At 40.8% G+C, this 6826-nt stretch overlaps 1 pseudogene; it reads left to right on the top strand.

Annotated features, from left to right (window-relative positions):
- The first annotated feature begins 800 nt into the window (after positions 1 to 800).
- Positions 801 to 2032, top strand: LOC112652701 (annexin A11-like; annotated as a pseudogene).
- The last annotated feature ends 4794 nt before the right edge of the window (positions 2033 to 6826 follow it).

Raw genomic sequence — 6826 nt, 5'->3', positions numbered from 1 at the left:
AAATACAGGGTTTTTTTTTAATGCCAACTTGACATATGTGCAGTAGAAGTTATATGTAATAATACTGTGAGACATTTCAACTAATGAACAGTTTCATCTTATTCATAGCTGCTCTTTATCTAGCACTGAGGCCCTTAACTCTACCCTACTTGGGCCAATTGTTTGTTAATGTATGTAACACATGTGACATCATCCATAGCCTATAAGCCCATTGCCTTCATTATAATCTTTTCTCAAAAACAAACATATGGAAAACCTAGCAAACATACTACATTAATATAAAAGGCACCACCAACACAAGCTCTCAGGATTCCACCTATCATTCCACTGCACATCTCACTTTCCAGAAAAATCAAATGTAAACTTTGCTAAGAAGAGTGAGACTAAAAATGGGATTAGTCATGGAAGTATACACTCCTCCTTTAGCAGAGATCTTTTACCCACTAAACATTTGGAAAGCAAAGGACCTAATCAAATTTAAGTAATGATTTGCAAGTAAATATTCTGTTTCTCATGGGACTAAGGGGAAAAATGTCAAATGCCTCATCCCCATCTGAGCACCCCAGCTGGACCCAGCTCTAGGCAGACCCAGGGTGGTGTGCCTGGGACGTCTGCAGAGAAAGCCCCCCCTGCCTGAGTCCCAGCCCACCTCTCACCACCCTGTGCACCCATAGCCAGAGGCTAGATCTAATGTGAATTATGCAGGGTAGGATCTGCTGGCAGGTGGTTACCCCTCAACTGCTCCAGGTGGTGGTGCCTGAGGAGATGATACTCCCCCATCCCCCAACACACACACAGACATGTCCCCTATTGAGCTGGATAATGTGGCCAACTACACAGGGCAGTTTAACGGGGACCACCAACATGTCTGGAACATTCAGAGGAGCCAATGTGCCAAGCTTGTATCCTGAGATCCTCTGGCTTCCCTGGGGGTTTTGGGCAGCCTGCTGTCCAGCAGCCTATTCCTCCACATGGAATGTACCTGCTGCTTGGGGGAAACCTATATGCGGGGTCCTCAGTGTCAGGACAGCATATGTTATTCTTTGGGCAGCAGTCCCCATGGTCCTACCCTGGGTAGCTGCCAATGCCACCTCCTGAGCAGCAGCAACAGCTGGTACCAAGCTATACTGGACACCTGGGATCCAAGATGGTTGCCCCAACTATGTCTCCAGCACAGTCTGAAAATCAAGACACCATAACATATGTTCCTGCCTTTGGACCCCTGAGAAATGGCCAGGTCCTCTGGAAGACTAGGAAAGGCTTCAGAGCTGAGGAGCAGGCCTTCATAAGTTACCCGGAGAGATGCTACACCTGGTGCCAGCAGATCCTCCAGTCCTTCAAGATGGCTCCAGGATTTGATCAAAGATCTGAATTCTGAATTGTCAAGAAATTTTGAGATGACATCTTTGGCTCTAATGAAGACCTCATCCTCTCTGTTTGTGAGAGGAGAGATGCCATCAAGAAAGCCTGGACTGAGGAAGCCTGCCTATTTGAAATCCTCACCTCCCACAGCAATGAACACATCCAGGAATTGAACAGAGCCCACAAAACAGAATTCTAAAAGACCCTGGAGGAAGCTTATTCAAGATGACAAGTCAGGGTACCTCCAGAGGCTTCTCATCACTCTGTCTCAGGAGAACTGGGATAAAAGCACACAAGTGGACTTCCACTTGTCCAGAGACATGTGGAGGAGCTATATATAGCTGGGGAGAACTGCCTGGGAACATGTGAGTCCAGATTCAACACAGATCTGTGCTTTCAGAGCCAGGACTACCTGGTGGCAGTTTTCAACGAGAATCAGAGAAGGCAGGAGGAGATAGTGAGAGGAACATCTGCCAGGAGATATCTGGGGACCAGGAGCAGGCAATGCTGGTGGGGGTGAAATGTTTCAGGAATACCCCAGCCTTTTTTTGCTGAAAGGCTCAATAAGGCCATGAGAGGAGCACCCCAAGGTGCCCCAGTGCAGACTATCCATGGACCATGGCTCTCTCTTCATTCTGCCCCTCCTGATCCTCCACGTCACTGGTGCTGAGGGATGAACTCTCTCAGATGCCTTTTCCACCCCCACACCTCACAGCCTCTTGCTGCTAAAGTAAGTTGTTTTATTTACTGACTCATGTAGTCATTCCCCTTTGCTTGTGGCTGAGACACACAGCTTTATTTTAGTCGGGTAATTTTATATTTTATGTGGAGGCAATCATTCCCCTTTGCTTGTGGCTGAAATATTTGGCTTTATTTTAGTCAGGTAATTTTATATTTTATTGGAGACATGTATTCGTATATATGTCATCGCTAGACAGATGTGTTCAAGTCTCTTTGCTGCATACACATTTTGGGTGAGAGAGGACTTGTAAAAGGGAAGACCTTGAAGGTAAACTTTGCATTTGGTGAGAATGTGTCATGCTTTGTTATTGCCATATTCACTCCTTTTTAGAAAAGAAAGAAAAATCAAAGAGGTCAAAAAGTCATCTATTCCATCTTCCATGAAAAACTGGGAGACAGGGCAGCCCCAGTGGCCTAGTGGTTTGGTGCCGCTTCAGCATTGGGTATGATCCTGGAGACCCGGGATCAAGTCCCAAGTCAAGCTCCCTGCATGGAGCCTGCTTCTCCCTCTGACTGTGTCTCTGCCTCTCTCTCTCTCTCTTTCTGTGTCTGTCATGAATAAATAAATAAAATCTTTAAAAAAAAAAAAAACAACTGGGAGACAGGGCCATTTGTGTAATTTGAAGTGTTCCTTAAACATGAATATCTATAACCAAAAGCTGTTTCTAAATTAAAGTCAGCCAGCTCTGAAGTGTTGGGGTTGGGGCCACAAGGGGGAGGTAAAATATATAATAGCACATTTGAAAATGTAAAATGTTTAAATTTAAAATATTTATATATAAATTGCTACTCATGTTTATTAAAAAACACACAAAACAAATGGATCCATACCAAACACCTCAGAATAGTGGTCACTGTATAGTAGGTAATTAGGAGAGAGGAATAGCATGTTTGCAGCCCTTGCTCCGCCAGGGTGGCTTGCTAACTCCAAGGTCGCCTCTAGCTCCCTGAGCTCCAGCTGAAGGAGAAGGGGATAAGTAAGGAGGCCTCTGCACCATAGCTCCTACACAGCCGACTGCCCACAAATCCACTGAGGGGTAGAGCATGGAGCAAACAACTGGCTGCAGAAGCCACTTGCAAGAGTGCGCCCTCCATGAGAGGGGTGAAGAAACCTCATGCTGACAGGCTTGGAACTGTGGTACCCTGAAATTAGACATTATCAGGAGTCCTTTCTAGTGTCTGGTGAGAGAAATCGCCCAGAAGTTCAAAACAGACCTGCCCTTCCAGGGTGGTGTTTCCAGGAGACAAGTGAAGCCTATCAGGTGGGCCTTTTGGAAGACGCCAACCTGTGTTCTATCCATGCCAAGCATGTAACAACAATGAGTCAAAGGACATCCACGTAAGGAATGTGCTTAAGAATTTACTCTGATGGAAAACATTTTATTCCTTCAATAATTTTTCTCTTCTTCTTGTCATTGGGAGTTCCGAATCTTAGATAGTTTTCCCATGGGGTTAAAAGGTACTGATGTGTATGCTTGCAAGTGGAAAAATAGGGGACAGGTATTGGCAGTTTTTCCATTTTCATTTGTATGTGAATTTTTAATATAAACGTGAGTACTTCTCAGTGAACAAGAACAATTTAGAGCAATTATAAATAAACCTGTTAAAATTTTCTTTTCTTTCAGATGTGGGGTCTGAAAGCCTACTCTGTCCATCAGCCATCCCTTTCATTTAATTAAAAATCAGTTTTTTAACTTTTATATAGCTACTTGGCGTAAAGATGAGGATATTTATAGGTCTCTCCTGAGAGGAAAGCGACATCATTGCTTTGTTAGTACAATAGACTAGGACTTGTGTCTTTTAATTTGCCTATCAATAAAATTCAATTTGTATAAAGTCATCCATAAATTCTTCACAATCTCTGGTTTACTTCCATTCCATCATTATCGTTGTGTTTGTATTGCCTTCTGTACTATGTTGCTGTCATTTCACTGTGATTTTATGGGAGGGAGGACAGATCATAACAATAGCAAAACACTCACACGTGTCCCATATAGAGCAAATATATTTATACACAGACACGCACACACATACACACACACACACAATAGTGTGTTAGGGTTTTCCAGAGAAATAGAATCAATAGGGTGGATATAGAGAGATAGATACATAGATAACATAGATGTAGAGTTTTAGTATAAGAAATGGACTCATATAATTATGAAGGTTGATAAGTCCTGAGATCTTCAGTTTGCAAATTGGAGCCTTAAAAGATCCAAACCAGAAGAGCCCCTAGTTCCAGTCTGAATGTGAAGGCCTGAGATGCAGGAGAGCTGATGGTATGTTTCAGTCCAAAAACCATTAGATCTAAGATCCAAGAAGAATCAATATTTCAATTGGAATCTGAAGGCCAAAAAAAAGACCAAGGAACCAGCTCAGAGCAGTCAGACAAGAAGAGTTTCTCTCACTCAGGCTTTTTGTACTGTGTAGGTCTTCAATTGATTAGATGAGACCCACTCACAATAGGAAGGGAAGTCTGCTTCATTCAATCTTCCAATGCAAATGTTAATCTCATCTAGAAACTTCTTCACAGGCATACCCCCAGTAATGTTTGGCTAAATGTCCAGCCTCCTCATGGCTCAGTCAAGTTGACCCATAAAATGAAGCATTAAAAATGACACTTATATACAGTTTATGATGTATTCGATATTGTTATTATATATGTCATGGTATATTATGTGCTTTAGATAGAGAGAGGATTCTTGTTATTTACAGTAGCTATGTTCTAAAATGTCAACGCAAACCAAAAATCAGTGAATACTGAATCATTGCTTCTAGGAAAATACAAGATTGAGTTTCTGTGACCTCTAGTCAGAACCTTTTAGGCAAACATTCACTACATGATCTTGTTTTATATGTTTCTCTTTAAAGATATATTATTTACTTTTCTTTTTTTAAGATATCTTATTTAATACATACTGTTGATTCATCAACATTGAACTCATGACCCACAGAACTATAACACATGCCTTATCAAAACTAGTCTGACAAATGAAGAACATGTTTTCTCTGTAAGGCGCATCACACTCATCTTGTGTTAGGAACATCAGACAGCCCTTTGGTATTTTACTTGGGGTCATTTTCAACAGTGAAATTACCCACAAAGACACAAAGATGCAAGAGAATGTGATGCCAGATACATCGCAAAGAGGATACGTGTTTATAGCAGGAGATCGATATGAGGAGGCAGTGTTACCTTGCTGGACCTGAGATGAAAATATGCATGTCAGGGGATTCAATTTTTTTACCCCTCTGCACATGTCCACCAATGATCATGAAAGCACTGAGAGTATGTATGTGGGATCTCTACACATGTTTTGGAGAAAATCAATGAATAACAAAGACAACTCTGTATTACCATCTGCAAGTTGCTATGATAAGCACGTATGTCCTTTAACCCACCAGAACCCTGGGATGGAAACTAGATGATTGGGCTCCACATCTCTCCTCTTATCTACTCTGCCTTTCAACATCAACCAGAAAACAATCTCTTTACTTTTAACAAAGTGTTTGATTCCACGTATTTTATCCATATCTCTAGATTGGAGAGTTTGTTGCCATAATTGAAATACCATAAAATGCAAGGTTGGATTTTGTTAATACTTTATTGATAAATACAAAACCGTGTTTAAAAATTAGGATCTCACTTAATATTTTGTCATCAGCTCTTACACACTACCTTATTATCATTTCATAATTTATAGAAGTTAAGGAGAACATTTGAACTAACTGAAAAAGAAAACAAGTAGTAAGTTTTCAGGTAGAATTTTTTACACCATTCACTGCAAATATATTAATAAACACCCCTGAAATGTAAATGTTTGTCAAGTTGCTTGTTTTTGCTGCTCATTGAGGTCTAACATGATCTGTTTTCTTATATGCTCTTTATCAAGTAGTTTGGATGCACAGCTAAGGAAGCAAACAGCTTACGGAATCCCAGACAGCATCCTCTCCGGCTCAGAGCAGGTGCTTTCATTGCTTTTATACCTCTCCTACGGGTGAGTTCTTCCAGCTTCAGAAGAGGTGGTAATGCGCATCGCTTTCATCAATACCAGCTTCAATCCAAGGAATGTCGCTCTTAAAATAGCAGTGAACATAAACCATCTGCATTTAAGTACTTGACATTTTGGTAAAATATGACAGCTATACCAGAAACTCCAACTGTTTGACTTGAATTCCTTTGATCTTCTTTTTTTTTTTTTTTTTTTCCCTTTCTATTTTTATGGGGCAAAGGTTCAAAAACAGCACAGTTACTGTTTAATGAAAACAGCAGGTAATGCTTTTCACAAACAGAGAACTGCTCTCCTATTCCCATTTGAGAGACCTGAATTTTAAAAATCTCAATTCCTCCTTGGAAATCATCCTACTTTTTATTCAAATTACAAACATTCAGGTTACCAACTGTTTGAAGAATTGAAAGAGATTTTCAATTTGAAATTGACATAAGAATCTTTTTTGTTCCAACTGGGAAAAGAAATTCAGCTTGGTGCTTATGAATTCTGTGTAATACAGCACCTCGCCAGATAAGAGAAAGTGCATTCCATAATGATATTTCCATTTTTCCTTCCGTCTTTCCTTCCGTCCACCCTTCCTTTCTTCCTTTCTTCCCTCTTTCTCTCTCTCCCTTGATCCTCTCCTCTCTTGCTCTCCTTTCTTTCCCAAACTATGCAATCATCTCAATGGGTTACAAGTATTTGATTCAATCATTCACTCTTTACATATT

The sequence above is a fragment of the Canis lupus genome, chromosome 4 (genome assembly GCF_003254725.2).
Source record: "Canis lupus dingo isolate Sandy chromosome 4, ASM325472v2, whole genome shotgun sequence".
Taxonomy (NCBI): Eukaryota; Metazoa; Chordata; class Mammalia; order Carnivora; family Canidae; genus Canis; species Canis lupus.
This window is presented reverse-complemented; position numbering and strand designations above follow the sequence as displayed.